Genomic DNA, 19,372 nt, shown 5'->3' with positions numbered 1-19,372 from the left:
ATTATATGTATGCCTAAAGCAGTGATCCCTTCAATGCCAGAACATTGACATTTGTGATGTATATGTAAAAAATAAATAGATAATGTTGTAGATATATTAAAAGCCACAGAGGGAATGTCTTTTGGATAGTACATAGGATGATCAGCATCCTATTTTTTAAGAAGGAGTAAGACAAGAGTCTCTTTCTTTATTTCTGTGTATAGGTCTCTGTAGTATTTTCCATATTTTAATATATTTATTTTATAAATAAACTATACTTTTACACTTAATTTTTATATTGTGCTACACTTACTTGCCATAACGAGGTGACACAATACTAATCTGAGAGAACATACTTATAGTAGTCAATGCATATGGGAGTACTTTGTCTTCACCCTTCCTCCTTCTTCGTTTTATCTCTTAGTGGTCTGGTATATATACTTTGTAGATGCCTTATCTTCATCAACCATTAGAAGGCATGAGAATGTATACATTCCCAATATGCATATTTTCATGCTACCCCGCATACTATAAAAAACTATTTTATAATTCAGATCTGGAAGTGAAAACTATGTAACAGGCACTACCTCCAATTTTCAAGTAGTGGCAGTGGTAAAGAGAACTTTGTTTTATATGGGTAAGTTTTTTAACTCAAGTTTGTCACAGTTTAGCACTATTCACAAAAAGCCTTGGATTTCATTAATTGGCTACACCAATTAATTATATTTCTCACCATCTTTTCTTTAAATTGAAATAACCAGACAACGAAGGTCCTCAGAGTCAAGACTAGACCCAGTCTGGGAGGTTACTGGGGAAAAATAATGTGTCTATCTCTACAGCACAGGGTTCTACCCTAACTGTAAGCCAGGACTTTCTTCAGTATTTGCCTGCAAAGTCACTGTGTGATGGGGGTTACACCACAGCCTGTTGAGTACCTGAAGACAAGACGTGTAACCAAAGCTGAGACCGAACTCAGAAACAGATCAAACATCTCAGTCCCTCATTTCAGTAATTTTATTGGGTTCTCTGCTGCTGCGACCTAAGATCATCCTGAAGTATGTGTCAAAATGTTTTGTATGTTTTCATTTATCTGAGTCTACATGTGCAATACTGTTTAGCCAATTCCTCCGTGTTTGTTTGCCTCAGTCATTGCCCTGTCAAGGTGCTGGGTAGTGGTGTATGCAGCAGGAGCACTCCTCCTGTGCTAAGCACATCAGGGTGGATTCCAGGGGGCTGTCAACTTCCATATCCTTAAAATATCAGATCAGAATTTCTTCCAACTTTTGTTTCAGCAGAATGTCTTCCTTGACTGCAGGAATATCAAGTACAAAATCGGATCTTCTGTTTGATTACAATGTGTTATATAACACAAAGCAACAAAAATGAAAACCACAGTATAAATGTGAGGTCAGGGTGGTCTGAGCTGGGTTACAGAACCTCACAGATTGCTCTATGATTTTGCAGTTCCCATGACTCATTGCACTGCTTCTTTTACACTTTCAGATATAAAGTACAGCTGTTCCATGAATTTGGCTTAAAATTATGGGATTCTGTTGTCCAGTTCTGATTATGGAAAGTGCCACAACATGTGAGCAGTTGTTACACAAGGAAAAACAGCATTCCAACTAGGAACGTACTTTTCAGGAGAAAAGTTAACTTTAGAAAATGTTTTATTCTGACTAACAAAAGGCTTGTGTTAAAAAGAATCTTAAATGCCCTGCTAGCTCTAGCAGAGAAAGAAGGATATCTGAACGCCTCCCCACTTACTATTTTTTTTCGCCCTAGCATATACTAGGTAACCTAATTCTCACAGTTTATCATCTTATTTAGAGAAGTATAATATATCAGCAAGCAAGTGCAGTGTCTCCCAAAGCCTGATGTTATGCAATGGTGGGCATCTTGTAATCACTGTATATCACTTTCTCGTTTGATATTAGCTATGATATAGCTAATATCTCGTTTGATATAGCTATGAACATACTCTCTGATGTCAAGTACAATGTACAGGGAACTTCAGTTCCCTTTGAACATCTGCTGACAGCTGAAATATTGAATGAAAGCACAAAGCACTTAATAGTGCAGGTTGGAGCTAGTCAAACAAATCAAATGCAAATTGAATATATCTTGCAATTATCCCTCCTTTCAATATTCAGATGTAGGGGGGAGGCAAAGAGGGGTTTAATTTAGATTAGAGCTTTTTCTTTTTTTTCTTTTTTTTTTTTTTCTTTTTTTTTTCTTTTTTTCTTCAACAAAGTATTCTTCTTTCTGAAGTGGTCTCCCAAGTCACTTAAGTGTTGTTCAAATAGAGATGTCAAAAAATTTTGACAATTTCATTTCCAGTAAATATTTCACCCTCTGCCTGAACATTTGACTTTCCTCCTAATTATGGAAAACGTGAGGATTCTTTGTTTAGTTTTGTGTTAGAGGCAGCTCAGCAGCAGTGCATAAGGAATAAAACATTCCACAAATCCTGTGCTAAAACTGACTCCCAATCCATTCAGAAGAATCCAGAAAAAATTGGTCTAAGTTTTGCACTCTCCTTTCAATATAACAAGACAGTCCTCTGCCATGACTTGACTTTAAACATTTTGTTTATCAAAAGTCTCATTCATACTTGGTGTGTTACTTCAACAAAATTTAAGATGTAGAGAGATCAGAAAGGAACGGTGGACAGAAGGCACAGTCAAAAGGATAAAAACTGAGACTCTTAACTTGAAAAACCTAGCACCAAAGATACTTAGATAACCTAGATGACAAGCTACAAATTATAAACATAAAAATTCTTCTGTGTTCTAGTGTTCCAGTGTTGCCGGAAGACCCTATTAAATGGGTTAATTTTAGATAAAAAAACAGCAATGAAAAAAATCTAACATCTCTAATTTTATATAGCTATTGCAACATTTCATTTTCATGTGACTGAAATATTTAATTGTACTTGTATAAATTTGATGTTTTACATTTGATTATAATTTAAATTAAATGTGATATTTTAGCAGATTGGAAAGATTGTGAAGAAGGATTTTATAGGGACAAAGTGCTGTGACACAAGTAAAAAATACCAACACCAGTATTTTTTTACTATTAGTGTTTTCAAATAATACATGCAGACTTTATTCTAATTGATGCCACTTAGAAGACTGAATACTGCTATTTGCAGATTTAGCATGTAGAAGTAATAATTACCTTGAATCTTGCTTAGAGACATCAGCTTCAACACAGGAGTAAAACCCAAATCTCCACAAAATGGTACATTGAAATTCTAGTGTATGAGAGGATATAATTCAGCTTCATATGAAGTGGCACAGGTTTTTAATCTGTTTCCAAAATTTGAGAACTATCAGTGTTACACAATCATAGATACTGTAACTAGACACATACATTACCTTGTTTCCAAAATTTCAAGATAAAACCAAAAAGAGTCTCTGTAATATTTGGCACTAGAGATTCCTAGAGCTAACTCTTTCAGGCTACTTTCTTCTTTTTCATCTGCTTCACCATGACTAGTAACTATTTCTAAGACTGCATAAAAAATATTAAAAGTTTTTAATACTCCTACGCATTGAAACATGAAAGAAATAATAATTTAAAAAAACCCCAAAAACTCAAACACCAACTAAAACAATATTAAAGCTGAAGATTATCTTACAGTTTCAGGATTGCTAGGTTTAGATAATCATGGGGACAGTATTCAAGTATGAGTATATTTAAATATGACCTCTGACCTGTAATGTCCATGAACTCAAGCATAGCCATGTTTCTTAAACCTTTTGTACCATTTAATCTGTCTGAACTCTTCTACAAAGATTTCCCCTGACAGAGCGGCAACAAAAGAAACAATGGCCTTTCCCTAAATAAAAAAAGATGCAGTTTTGGGCAGTCTGCCTTTACAAGCACCAACAACATTTCTTTCAAAGGCACCTGCTGTTACACATCAACCTTAGTCTGCAAAGGACAGCAACAATGACAGCATCCTTTTTTTCCACTATGTGAAACTGGAGTCATGGATTGTATACTGATGGCTTTAATTTATGGCATGCAAACAAGCCTGGGTTTCCTTAACTTTCAAAATCATGAATCACAAACATGACCTCAGAGGGTAACGGGAAACAAACTCACAAAGCATTTGTTTCAGAAACATTCACTGCTTTTCCAGTGTATATAACCGAGCCTGAGCTCAGGTTAGACTCCCACACACAGAAAGCATAGATTAGCAGCCATCAGTATCTCGTCAGCTTAAGTAATTGTCCAGAACCATTGAGTTTGCTTTTATATAAGGATGAACTGTGACAGTTAGAGGAGAAAAAGTGCCACCACAACACCTGCAGTTTAACAATGCCAATTCCCATGACAGCATGTCTGAAAAGAAACTCTTGGTGAGAACACAAGGATTCATCTCTACTATGCTGGCAGAGTTAGGAATATTACTGGAGCTGTCAGAGATGCTTTCAAGATGTTCTTTCTTTAAAAAGCCTGTCATAAGGGAGTCCTCCCTTCATTTTATTATTTCTTTTTTTTTCTTTTTACAAAAAGCCCATTCTTTTGCAATAGAAATGTCTAAATAAATCTATATTCAAATGACAAATTAGTAGTGATTTCAAATTTTGATTGGGACTGCGGTTCTCATCAACTTTATCCTGTGTTAGAAATGACCAGAAACTTGTATCCCAGAGAGATATATGAGTATCCTCATAACCATGGTCTGCCTAACAGGATTATACCAGGGTGCAGAAGCTTAACAAAAACTAACAAAAAATTGTAGAGTAACTGAGACCAGAAGAGTAAAGTATTCCAAACCCAATAGTCTGACATTTAAAGGTCTTATTTTCTGTTTTCCCAGTTTCAACCTTCAATGCCTGCATCTTTAGTATAAACTGAAGGACACTGAGGAGTGGCAGTTGTTTAAAGGATGATAGTTTTGATATCTGAGACTGCAGCAAGATGCAACTGTTGGGAGACTGTAGTTTGGATTTCTGATTTTCTAGATAAATTTTTTTCTCTTACTTGTTTGTTGATTCTGAGTGCTATATGTATTAGCCTGTTTTTCAATGGCCTCCTAATTTCTCTAGGTTCCTGTTTCAACTGGAACATGATTGGTTCAAATTTTTTCACCTCATTAATATTCACATTACTTACAGAGTAAGCATATACATCGGTTTCTTAAGAGTTCAAAGATTTTTGTCCTTTGTTTTTGAGAAAGACAGGAAAGCTGTATTCTAAATCAGGAATATCTTTCAGTAGAGACCTTAGAAGGCACTTTACTTGCCATGAAACAACTTCAGTGAAAGAAAAAAAAAAGAAAACCAGGAGTCATAGATGCCTACACAAAATGTTAAGTGATTCTAGGAGCCAAAAAAGCTACTGGTTTGATTACTGCATTAAGAAGTTTCTTCAAGAGTCACACTTTTCCACAGTCAGAGCGGCAGAGTAGAGAAAGGAGAGCAAAGAAGCCATTATCACACTTTTTCTAATAGTGGTACTAAGCATCATGGCTGTGGTAACCATTACCAAGACAACTGGGATTTCTAGACTGTAACAAAAAAGTGGGCTACCTAATCAAGTACAGTATTTCTTGTAGTATATAACACCATAAAGCATAACCTCCACAAAATGCCTTTAAATGTGATGTTTCATGGACAGTAATTTCCTCTTGATCCCAACTCCCAATTAATTTGTTATCTGAAGTAGTAAACTTTACTATTATGAATTGTGAAGTGCAGCCACAGGTGTAAATCAGCTACTATTCTCTAAATGTGTTTTCGTTCATCTGCAGTCTTATAACATACAAAGAGAAGTTGACAGATTCACTGCTTACTCATTTGTATTTTCAATTATATTGATCTATCTTGATATTTTTAGTTTATTGTTTCATTACATTTAACTGAAGTCTTATACACTTCAAAATTATTTCTTTAACACTTTTGAGCTGTCAAGTTCCTTCTTAAGAATAGGTCTGATAGCATTAGTAAAACAATACATATCTGAAACCCACATGCATGCATAGAAATGGCCATTTTAGAATGGCCGACGTATCCTATCAAAAGAAATAATGTTTTTGAAAAGTCCCTCCTGTCTCCTCAAAAGAAAAAAAATGGACTACTTTCACACTTTTTGTTTCTCTGTTACTAGAAAATAATGTTTCCAAAAATCAATGGATTGCTTGCATGTGTTTTCTTTCATTTTTAGCTTAGTGTGTTTTCTGGAGAAAAACACACAGAAAAAAGCATGGGTTTTGGTTGTTTGACTAAAGCCTTAAAGAAAACTGTTTTGCAGGCTGATGTTTCTGCATGATTATAAATGAGTATAAAAATACACATGCTGAACTACAGGGTAGGTTTTCTTTCTAGAGCTAGTGCTGAAACACGTAAATCTTAATCTCTAAGAACAAGCATCTCAATAAAAATGTTTCATTGATTTGATAATTTTAAAAGCACTGGAACTTAGAGTGATTATTTTTGTTTTATTTGATGAAAAAGAATAAGTAATTACAAGACAGCAAGTATTCAGAGAAGTTCAAATTATATCATTGAACTTCATGCAGCTATAAACACAGTTTCACAGTAAAACATCAGCAATACAGTTTTTTGTTTTAATGGTGAAATCCATACTGTGTGCCTGAATATAAAATAAGGCAAATAAGCATTATTGTCTGTCGGGGTTGTGGATGAAGAAAACTACGAGAAATGGAAGAGAGAACAGGAGATCTGCCAGGAGATCTGTGACACCCCTGATAATGAAAGCCCCTTTTGAAGTTACTGAGATGTTCAACCATCCTGCACTTTGGGATTTATTGTTATTTACCTCTGCTGGTACCCCAAAATGGTTTTTATGAAAAATCCCTCCATTCTGTATCCCTTATAACCCCTGTTCCTGATTGGCTCCTGCTTGCTGCATTGCAGCAATTCCTTTTATGGTTATGATTCCATTTATGGGTAATGCCAACCCATACCTTCCTTTTTTGGTTGTTATTTGCATGCTCCTCCCTAGTCCCACCTTCCCTTCTGGCAGTTTCCATCACTACTCTACATAAAGCCAGAGCTCCCTTAATAAGGTGCCATTTTCCACACACATCCTGAGAGTGGCGAACCCCTTTTTCCGTTTGGGATCGCGACAATTGTTTACCTTGTATGCCATCTTCACGGCTTTGAGTATAACATAAAGCAGCTTTTACTCAGACATTCTGTATTTTCAAAAGCAGAAAGTATGATTTTTTTCCTAAATTTCATTGTGCTTTGAAAAAAGATAATTTTATTCTTTTTGTTTATGAATGATTTGATAGGAAGATCATTCGAGCATTGGATTTTTTTTTTCAAATTAACATAAAGACTTTCTATTAATAAAAGGAAAAATGCTGTATAAACCATATTCAATATTCAGAATGCTCTGGTATTATGAAACGCTAAAATACAAATCTTCAAAGTTCTCAAGGGATGAGTTTCAATGATGCATCATTTTCCTATATCAAAGAACAATTAACTTATTCGTTAAAAATTTAGAAACATATCTAATTGTATTCTTGAACATATCTAACACTAATTAATTGAATTTCTCACTTGAGAAAAAAACTATTTAAGTATGAGCTGTATTGTTTTCTTACATACTTACAATTTTCTTACAATGACTCTCTGAAGTCATTGAAATGTAAGCCGGTGCTTTTATAAGCAGAAATATTATCTTGGCTAGTGAAAATTGTTCTTCAAAAGACTGACATGTAAATGACTAGCATATTCAGGTTTAAGTGTCTCTAAAAATATGAAAGGTTCAACAAGAAAAAAAAGATCTCTGCAATTTATTTTGACTAGACTTGAATATTCATCTGTGTAGTGTGTTCAAGTTGGAATCCAACTCCAGTTCATCTGAGCAAGTCAGAAACTTTAATTTTCCTTGATAATGTAGTCTCACAGCTCGGCATTAGCAAAAGATTGTACTTGCCACCAGAGACATTAAACAGTGGGAAAAAAAACCTGTTACATATTGGACATTTTTTAGTTTCTATTTGGTCCCTAATTCTTTAAGTCACTTCAGTCAGAGCATCTGTTTATTACTTTGCCTTGAATGTGCCACCACACCTTCGGGGGATCTGCAAAATAAGTTATTCTTTGTTAAGAATTACTCAGGTTATTCTTAATGTTGATTCATTGCTCCAGTCTGCTGCCTATTCAATAAGCATTCACATAGCAGAGGTGTCAGAAGCTCTTTAACTTACCTTTTCCCTGAGACATTTCTTTCTCTCACGCCTGAAGGATGCATTCACTGTTCAGTCTGTCACCATTTTACTTTAATGTACTTTATAGTATGTATTAGGATAATTTAGGATTTAATGTACAAAAGGGGCATTTTGCTGTAAGTTATAGACCACAATCTGTAGCTACCTCTGGTTGTGGGTTGATTGCAGTTGAATTAGGAAAGATACATGCTGCAGCAGAATTTGCTCTGATGTCATAGAGCCCTCCAAGTTCTGACTTGCTACCCTTTCATGTGATAGCTCTGCATCCCTTTATTTTTGGTTTTGTCTAGGGGCTGTAAACTTTTGGTCATTTGCACAAAGCCTCAGAGGGACACTGGTCACAGTGCAGCATGAATTTTATCCAACCCAAAACAAAGAATCTTTCCAGGAAGCACAGATTTGGAAAAGAAAAAAAAAAAAAAAGAGGAAAGGAGAAACAAACAAAACAAAATAACTGAAATGTGTCTGGGAAGGACTTCAAAACATAATAAACTAATGACATTGCTGTCATGCTCTGGCAATCTAATTTGACTGAAATAACATTCACAATCAGAATGCTCAATATATTCAAAGCTTTTCTTTAACTATCTGGATCCCACGTATAAAAGTATTTGACTAGCCCTAGAGGACAAAATAGGAGTGGAAATATGATTAATGACAAAAATCATAAAGCCTACCATCTTTTCTGACATTTGATATTGGCAATATCACTTTGAACCCAAATTTGTAATGCTTAAGAATCATCCAACAGTTTGCATTTACTTGATGAGAACTGAAAAAAAAAAAAAAAGAAGACAGATGAATTCAATCCTTGACTTTAAAATATGTCACCATTTGATACAGAAAATACTTGCAGCACTTTAAAGTGTTTTGGCAAAATTTTGTAAGAGGCAAAACTCCCAGGCTGCATCTGAGCTGGCAAAGGTACACCATTTATAAAACCCAACAGAGCACTGTAAGTTGCATGACAGGATGTCTTAGTAGCAGATAGGAATTCTACTGTATTTATCTCTGCCATTGCAACTTTTTCATTTAGACAACAAACTGCTATGATGGAAATTATAACTTGTGTATTTTGTTCTTCACTTACTCAAGAATTAAAGAACTCCCCAGTGTTCTTGATCCAGTACATCCTCTGTCACAAAACCACTCCTTCTTTCCTGTTCGCAAAGACTGTGCAGTGGTCAGAAGACTAGGAGATCACTGTTGCAAAGTCTTTACTTGCATGTAAGGAATCTCTTATTGATATGTTGTGAAGAGAAGTCTGTTTATCTAACTATGGATTTGCTGAACCAATGCAGAATGAGGCTTTTTTTTCTTGTTTCCTTTTCATATAGAATTAACATTTTTTTTTTTTTTTTTTTTTTTTTTTTTTAATTTCTGACATTTATACATACCTCGGACACGAGGTTTGAAATTTTGGAAACATCAGTGTGTACAGTCCATGCATATAAACTTTTTAAGAACTTTTTGACGTCTTTTCACTACAGATATACCAAGTTGAGTAGTTACTCCTGTGCAGCCCCTTGCTCTTCGCTGTCCTGCTGCTAGCTACTACCTCCTGAGAACTTGAATATGTGTTTATTAACCCACTCCATTTAAAATGAGTTGAGGTAGTTTAAAATGCTTGAACTGTAGGTCTTTCCATCTTAAACAAGTTAACAAGTGTTCAGAACAGCATCTCAGCTGAAAGGACTGAACTGACAGTCACAAGGAGCAGAATAAGATTAGGTCTGGTTGGATGCAGAAATCAGTCCAGGAGTCACAGGTAGAAAACAACCCTTCATCAAGCCTCTCATCCAAAATCAATTCTTTATTTTGGCTAGTTCTCTGTCACTCAAAAAACCAACAGGAGAATCAAGGAAATATAGAGAAATCTGAGGTTGTGCACAAGTTGTTCTATTCATATATACATATATATATGTATATATATAAACCAATAATATGTTAAAGAACAGATTTAAGGGTAATTTGGAATTACTCATTATGATAGTGAAAATGAGAAATAAGAAAAATCCTTAAGAAGTGTCTGTTTAATTATGATGATCAGTTATTTATTTGAGACCCATGGAGTAACAGCTCTTTTTAGTTTAACCAGGTCCAAGGCATTGCTTTTATGAAAGAAAAAAGGCTTAAAACCACAAAAAGTACTACAGTGAAATGCAAGGAGACATGACCAGATAAATATACCTCCCTGGAAAGAACACTATTGATTTTTATAGTGTTTGTTCTGCAGGGATTCTTTATCCAGTCCTGGCAACCATTCAAAATCTGCATTTAAACAAAATTTTTTAAAGTGATGATCCTGATCCATTTTCTCAATGTCAAGAAATAAAAGTGTACTCTTAATGAAAAAGGCACTTTAGATATAAAATATTTAAAAGCTTCATTCTACAATACTTGCTGGTTTAAAAAAATGGGGTGGGGGTGCAGAGGACATTTAATTTCTTTTTTTTTTTTATACCAGCGCCAACAAGCAATTTAGCCAAGAGGAGACTTAAAATCAGCACTCCATCACCATCCATCAGGTCCACATCTTTTATTAAGGATGATGCTTGAAAATTATTGATGACTCAAGGTGCAAAGACCATTTCAAGCTTCCATTTTCCAGCTCATACAATGAGATTGTCACCACAAAGATGTCTGTTCATTGATTTCCTCCTGCTCCCTCTTGCTTCCCCCTCCTTTCCCAGGAACTATTTACCTGTTAGTAGGTCTTGCTGTATGTCATGTACTAAGCAAGTGATGATGCCAGGTGGTTATAACTGTCAAACCTTACTGTTAAAAATAATTCTTTCTCTCCTCGCCAAATGTTTACACGCTGCAAAGACTTTTCCAAGTTCTTCGATGGTGAGTTTTATGCTAAAGAAAAGAAAGGACAACAATAAAAAAATCCTTCTCCCTCTTGTGCCTCTCTTTTTTCTGCATATATTCTGCAAATGTTTGGTGGGAAAGCCACAACAGGGAGATTTCCCTCTTGTTTGCTTGTCTGTTTACCAATTTGTCAAGAGTTTTGAAAGTTAGAATCACATTACATTTGTCCATAGGTTTCAAACATTTACTGCCCCAGACCATGCTATAGCTGGGATTGTGATGAGAGAAGAAAACCTTTTCCCAAAGCAGCAGTAACTACCTTTTTTACATTTACAAATTCTCATTCATACAACCCCTTCCTCTTTCTTGTCTTCATTGTCATCCACCCCTTCCCTCCATCCCTCCCACACAGAAGCAGCATGGGAGCTTCAGATACCTGAACAAGCTGCAGTCAGGAACAGAAGGGAAAAGAGGACAAGCCTGAGGTACAGCTTTGAATTAGCCCTTCAAATTCAGATCAGTGAAGGAATTGCAAGCTCTGTTAGGAGGTTAGGAAGCAGAGGGTGAGGGAATAACAAAAAAAAAAAAGTTTTCTCTTGATTTTTCTCAACTACTCATCCCCTTAACCTACTAGCCTGAAAATCTCCTCTCACTTCCTTACCACTCTATACCACTGCTATTAAATTGATTTTATACATACTGCTGAATGACTCGAGCTGCCTCTTTAGGGATCTGCCATGGAGAGAGGACTTTAAATCCTGTGTTTAAGGTAGAAAACTTTTGCTGCTGCCACCACACACTGCCAGTGCAAGAAGGATCATATTATTATTTTCCCCATTTCCTGCCCTCCCTAGGCTACGAGCTTGCATTTTGCCTCACTAATCTGAATTCTGGAATGCTGTATAAACATCTCTGTGTATGTGTTAAAGGGAGTATGAATTATGCTATGCTGAAAAAGCAAGAAAACAGCCATAAGTAGTATTTGATCAAAATCAAAACCACTTCCATGCAAATCTGTTCGTACTATTAAGGAACTGAATGCACCCCAAGTTCTTTACCTGTTAGGAATCTGTACATGCAGAGAGATTTTTCCTCTTTGAGCTGAATTCTAACTGAAATTGGGAAGTGGAGAAGTGACACAACATGGAATAAAGAAGAAAAAGAATTCCCACAAGACAGCAGTGTCATGTTTCCAATTGCTGCATCAAATCTACCTTGCAATGACACTTACCCCTTGAAAAAACTCTCTCAGGAATCTAAAGACTGAAAAAACTTCAGCCTGAAATGCACTGTGAGATTCAATCCAAGTACATTAAAAGCCAAATCCACACTGTAAAAATGTTATAAACAACATCAGCAGCAAGTATAAAAAGAAAACCAAAAATTGTGCCTTCCTTAGGGATGTGTATATTTAAAAATAGTTTGGGATATATTTCTCATTACATTATGACTTAATAGGATACCAGAAGTCTCACTAATGGCTTGGCTCCTGCTGTATGAATAAAATGAAATGCACATGTTCCTTTTTTTTGCAAGATTAGCATCTTTATCATGTCCAAATACAGGTCTATACTCCTTAATTGTACAAGGTTAGAAAACAATATAAGTTGCAAATAGCAGTGGATAGGCAGATGTTATGTACAGGAAAGACTTTGTTCTGTATTAAATAATTTTTTTCCTTCACTAGGGACTCAGAGTTTTTCTACACTTACTTAAAAAAAGGGATACATTAACAGATATTCATGCACACAATTTGACAATAGAGTTAAAATTCCTACTTTGCAATAGCAAAATACTGTCAAATTATGCACATCTTTCCCTGGGAGACTTAGAATTGTAAAGAAATGGTGAAGAAGAGAATTATTCATGGCATATTTTGCAGAACACATTCTTAAGCCTGACAGCAAGCTATGGTCAGTTTATTTTCCTTGAATGCCTTCCCAGAGTACAGCACAGTAGGAGATAGGACCTAAATTGTTCAGTGTCTCTTTGGCAGACAGTGCTGACAACATGATCTTCCTCAGTGGACAGTGATTTTTATGCTATGTAATCTAATAGCGACAGCAGCCACAGTAACAGCAGGTTTTCTCTCTGGCATAAGACAATAAAAGACAGCTTGTAGTGAGGACGTCTGAACCAGTTCCATTAGGTCATTAAAAAGAATGAGTAAAAACATATTTAAAAAAATCCAGACATCAAATTACGGAATAGTCTTTAAACTGGTTAGTGAGAATGGAAGCAACAGGTAACATTGTAGACTTGCATCATTAAAGAGATTCCTGAGAGCCATGGACATGAAATCATTGTAATTACCCATGTAAATATAATAAAAAGATTGTTCATTGTTGCAAGCAGTTCTAAGATTGTAGTCTGCATCAATAATAGTGCTTTCTGAGAAAGAGCTTTGAGAACATATGTGCTAACCAGAGTGCTTAAATTGGAATTAAGGATCTAAATTTTGTAAATAATTCTGTAATACCTTGAGTTATCCCCTGAGTTACTCCTTGAAAAAATGGTATTAATATAAATATCACTCATATCAAGAAATTAAGCCTGACAGTATCAAAAATGTGGGGCGTGTAGGATATAAGAGTAGCAGCAATGCAGTATGAAAAGTACAAGATGAAGCATTATCAAAGGTTGCTAAACCTGGCTTGGATTTTATTTAGTACCTATTTTTTTCCTTGTTAACAGGACCTTTGATGAACGTACTTACTGAGTTATTTCACTGGTGCTCTGGAGTACACATCCAAGGTAGGAGATTTTGCCAGACTTACTCAGTGTTACATCACTGGGGTTGCCTAATTAGTTGAATCACGGGGACGTTCCACCTCAAGGATTAAAGTGCCTCAGTGTCTTTTTAAAAGACAAGAAGCATTCCTTCTATTTTAAGTAGTTAATAAAGTCACAAAAGGCTTTTTTAGTCTCTCAGCTGGAAGTTTCTCCTTGAGCTGAAACCTTAGAAGCAAATGAGTCTAGATAAGCTCCAAATATTAAAGACAGTTTGGTTCTATTCATGAGAGGGGGAAATAGAGGGCTGTGGAGCCACTGAAGCAGTGCTGTTTATGCTGCTGCTTTGACGGTTAAGGTGTGCTAAGGGACTATAGGTGGTGACTTCTATCTGTGTATTCTTTTGGCTAACAAGTGCAAACAGATGAGAAATTCCAAAAGTAGTTTTTAGTTAACACTTCCTGCCAGTGTGACTATGGCATTCATAGAACTGTTTAGTACTTATTCAGCACTAGAGAACAAACAGAAATTAAAACCAAAGGTTCAGGTTTTGGCTCACATTTCTATGACAAACAGTCTACACTGGGAAATCACCAATTTCGGAATAGACAGATCATGGATCTTAATCATGCGGGGGAATCATATAAAAATCTATGTCCTTATCAGAGGACTCAAAGCAAACATATGACAAAATATGAATTCAGATTATTAAGAAATCAGGACTCTTTTTAGTCTTTGAGTGGTAATAGTCCAGATTGCCACTGAATAACTGTCCTCCAAATAAGACAAATCTCCTTTTAACCTTACTTTTATTTTTAGGTCAGCGAATCTGAAAGCACTGGAATGATACCATGAAAAAAAAAGCAAAGAACACTACATTTGCACCCCTAAATGTAAGTTAATTATTTTGTTGCTGAGAGTCTAAACAGAAAAAACCATTTTACAGGACATTGTTTGATTGTTAACGGGCAGACAAATGTTACAAACATGATGTAACAGATAGGAAAACGTCCTGGAAGTGCACTTTGATACTTGCATTAAAGGACTCACGAAGAGAGCGCTTAATAGGAAATGAATCTTTATGCTTTTTAATATGTTAGTCTTAAACAAGCCTAATTGAAATCTTCTGTCTGGAATACAAACAGGCCATGTTTTACCTCAGTAAGCAGGCATGATTACTGCTGCTCTGTCGAAGTCCTGTTGCTTAACTGTCTTGGGCTTTCAAATCAAATTATGCATCCTCTCCCTCTACTGCACAGAAAGACGATAAAATAAACAAGGCAGTCAAAAAACACACTTTCATTTTTTTCCCCATTGGTCTAGCGGAATCCAAAAGAGGATGAGGTTGAAAAAGAGAGTGGATGAATCCCCTCTGGACCCTCTGTATTAGATAAAGCAAGCTAACAGAGAGAGGAGTGATCACTTTACAGCAGAGATGAACTTCTCGCAGGAAGTTTGATAAATTGACATCATTCCAGGCAATTTGAGGTAATACAATCTTCATGTCTGAACAGTGTAATTACTAGATATGTTTCCAGCATTTGGAAACACACTGTATCAATCACCACAAGGAGTTTTAGCAACCATTTCTTCCAATGGAGGAAAAAAAAAAAGGAAGAGGGGAAAAATAGAAAGAGCAAAAGACAGATGAAAAAATGCTGAACAGTAATTTAGGTATTTTTTTAAGGGTAAAAAAATATTAGAGCTTGAGGAAACATAAGCCACCTCAGTTTGAGGTAATGAAGAGAAGACCTGATGCCAGTGAGATGGTCTCAGAGGGGAGACAATGTATCTGGTACCAGGTAGGTGGCTGCGCTCTAGAATAATCTAACTTCATTTCCTCAGTGAACCTGCAGCAATCTTTGTGCTGTCAGTATGATCCTAGATTATTTCTCCTATCAACCTCTGTATATCCCAGGCTTGACATGCAGACATTTTGCCCAGTGGCGTATGGTGTAGCAAAAATGTCCCATTTTTCAGGGAGGTGTTGTAGTACAAAAGGGAGCAGAACAACACAGAAGCAGGAGCTGAAATAAACACATTTTTATACACACCACAATCTGAGTGTGAGAAGGTAATTTCTGGCATCCGTTCCAAAGAGAGAGGTAAGGCTGTTCGTTGGGTGGAACTGAAATAAATGGAAACAGCTTAGGTATTGGACTCTTTTTACCATCGCTCATACAGGAGATGTTCAACCCACTGACATACTAGATTAATTCCCAGCAGCATGTTTTCATATAACTTTTCTTTACTCAATTTCATATGGGGCATGAGTTTAATTTTGCAAGCTACATGTAAGGTTGCAATTAGTCATTTTTCATTTATAATGGCATTTATCAAAATGGCAAGAACCACCACTAAGACATGTACTAATTGACTTTCTTATATTTGTAATGTCAGATAAGAGGCAAGCAACAAAAAACGAATGACTCTTTCATATGGGTCATACAGAATGTATATGCAGGAAGACAAATCATTGTAATTGTTCTGAATATTACACTGGTAAGTCATGAGGAGGTTGTGAACAGATGTTCAAAAACTTTGTCTGGACTGAGCTCCAGCTGTTATTCCTTCCCATTGCATATTCACAATGCTCCACTCTGTGCAGTCTGCTTCTTTGTGCATTATAAGATGAGGCTGGAGTTTGGCTTGACCATATCTGTAATTTACCAAAGAAATTACTTTACAAAATTAATCACTTTTGAGATAAAGGTACATGATGGGAGACCCATTCTTTGGTACATTGACAGGTATTTTTCCCTAATGTTACTCCTAGAAGAAAGTTATTTATCTCATAAACAAACCAGAAATCTATGTCTTGACAAGTGTGTCTTTTATCTCCACTAAAGACAAAATGTAGCTCAGTTCTGAGTTTAGCATTAAATTCCAAGGTTTACACATAAACAAGTATGGATCATATTCTTCTGAACAGGATATTATAAAACTGAGATGTAATGCTCAATTTAGGATCTTTTTACAAACTATGAAAACCTTAGGTCCCAACAATAAAGTGACTGGTACTACTGATTTCAGGGTAGACTCCTTTCTATGGGAAAGTAATGTGGTTTTCTATTTTATAAAGGACAATCTTTTAGTGCAAACAAATCTAAAGGAACCTTTATTCATTAAAGACATTTTGCAAGTATTTTTAACTGCTAAATAATGGAATAAAAATTAGACTAATCCTTTATGCCAATCTTAATCTTATTATCCAAATGGAATTTATTTATGCTGGTTACACAAAGACAGAAATGAAGAAGCCCAAAGCTGTGGGCAAGGTTAAGAGAAGGTGACAGGGGTTGCAGCTACAGGCAGCAGAATTTTGGCTGAATTTGGAGATTTAAAAGAAAACTTGGATATGAAGCTTTTCTTCATTGAAATATCTAACAAGGAATTAAAAAAAAAAAAAACCATAGTAGAAGAAAAAAGTAAAAGTAGATAAAAATTCCAGGAAGACAAAAGTGTCTATGGCTTCAAATACTCACTGAGCTGCCTGTTTGCACAGGGCTGCTCTCCAGCTCCTCACTACCCAGTCTGTACTTACATCCAGGTTTGTCCCATCCCAGGTGCAGGATCTGGTACTTGTCTTTGGTAAATGTCATACTTAATCTTCATAAACTTAATATTTAATTAACCTCATCAGTACCTTTATTTTCTGAAAAGGATTAATAAACTTCTGGTTATTCTATAAAATAAGCTACATGTGATTAAACTATGTATTCTCTAGAAATCCTAGAAATATTATCTATTGTATGAATATGTTATTTCCTGTGATACTTAGATTTTTCTTATGAAGGAGTGGCATTTCAAGAAAAAGAAGTTAAGGGAGAAAAACATTTGTGTATAAGAAAAAAAGATAAAACCCCAATGTCTACAGTATTACAATGCATAGAATCACATATATTTTTATTTATTTTAAATATATATAATATACATTTATATTTGTATATATGCATTTACAGCTACGTGTGTGTAAACATATATCTATAAATATATACATATTTTATATATGCACATAAGTATGTTAATGCTAATTTTTAATATTTCTATAAATAATCATATCTATTTATATTTTGTTTATATACCTGTGTCTTGATATACATGCATATACACTTAACTAAAATACTTTTGCTAAAACAGAAAAAAAAATGTCAAAAAAGTGACAGAAATAGAACCTTCAAGTAGTGGTAACAAAAATAATTAAACACATAAGGTCATCCCAGAGGAGTGAAGGACTGTAAAATCGTAGAAGGAACACAAATGGAAGGTGACAAAAAAGAGAGTGTACCATAATAAAAGAGAGTAAAAGCTCAACAATGATCAATGTTTCCCTTTTCTTTCTTTCCCTTTTCTTCTTCTGTAATTCCAGCACAAGGAGCTAAAACCAAAGACTCAGATTTACAACTAATGAAAGAAATCTCTTTGATATCACAAATAAACAGTAATAATCCTTGCCATATACGTTACACTTAGACTGACTAATTGGTGAAGTAAATTAAAAATAAGAAAAGACGAGATATTTATATGATCCAAATAATCACAGTTATGGTATATAAGAAGACCATCAGGGCAAGACTCTTGTATGCGTTTATGTAAGGGTTAGATGCACGCAGATAACTCCAGGCACCAGGCTGTGGTCAAAGCTTTACAGAAAATTTATTTTAACAGTCAAGAACACAGCAACACAGCTGTCCAATAAGGCAAAATCAGAAACCTGTACTGGTGCTTTTATAACAACACCTTTTCCTTGTGCAACAAACAACCAAAGGCCGTGTTCTCGCCCTGGTCTTTATGGCCTGCCTGGCCCCCTTGTGGGGGCCTCCAGGCATGTTTGTGAGAATTTTATCACTTGTAGCAAGGGAGTTAGTTACCTCTGGGCAGCAGATAAAGAGAACATCACAGAACTCTGCATGAGAGATGAATTTCTTCTCATGTTAAAGCTTTTTCTTGGCAACAAAAGTTTCCTTGAGTGGACATGAAACTTTTCCCTCCTCGGTATTTCTGCTGAATGTTTTCTATACCTACCGTATAGAAAACCGTATTCTACTGGCAAACTTTTCTATAACTCTTCTATAAAATGTGATATTTGGTGATTCTGATTTTCAAAAGTACATAGCAAGTTGTATGTTTTTTTTTCAGAAAAAACCCCTCACATTCAGTTACATGGAGTTCATTTCAATGTTAAGGACACCAACATGCTAATATAGTGAATAATAATAAAATGAACAAGTATAACTATAAGGGTGTTTTGGTTGGAAGGGACCTTAAAGTCTAACTAGTTCCAATGCCCCCCATTGTCAGGGACACCTTCCACTAGACCAAGGTGCTCAACATGGCCTTGAACACTGCCAAGAGTGGAGTATCCACAGCTTCTCCAGGCAAGCTGCTCCAGGGTCTCACCACTCTCACAGTAAACAATTTCTTCCTATCTAATCTAAACCTACCCTCTTTCAGTTTACAGCCATTCCCCCTTGTCCTTTCACTAGATACCTTCGTAAAAAGTTCCTGTCCAGCTCTCTTGTAGGCCCCCTTTAGGTACTGGAAGGAGCTTTCTCTTCTCCGGGCTAAACAACCTCATGTCTTTCAGCTTGTCTTCACAAGAGAGATGCTCTAGTTCTCCTCTGA

This window comes from Manacus vitellinus, unplaced genomic scaffold (genome assembly GCF_001715985.3).
Source record: "Manacus vitellinus isolate BGI_N305 unplaced genomic scaffold, ASM171598v3 scaffold_33_pilon, whole genome shotgun sequence".
Taxonomy (NCBI): Eukaryota; Metazoa; Chordata; class Aves; order Passeriformes; family Pipridae; genus Manacus; species Manacus vitellinus.
The sequence above is the reverse complement of the archived record's forward strand: the minus strand, read 5'-3'. Positions refer to the sequence as shown.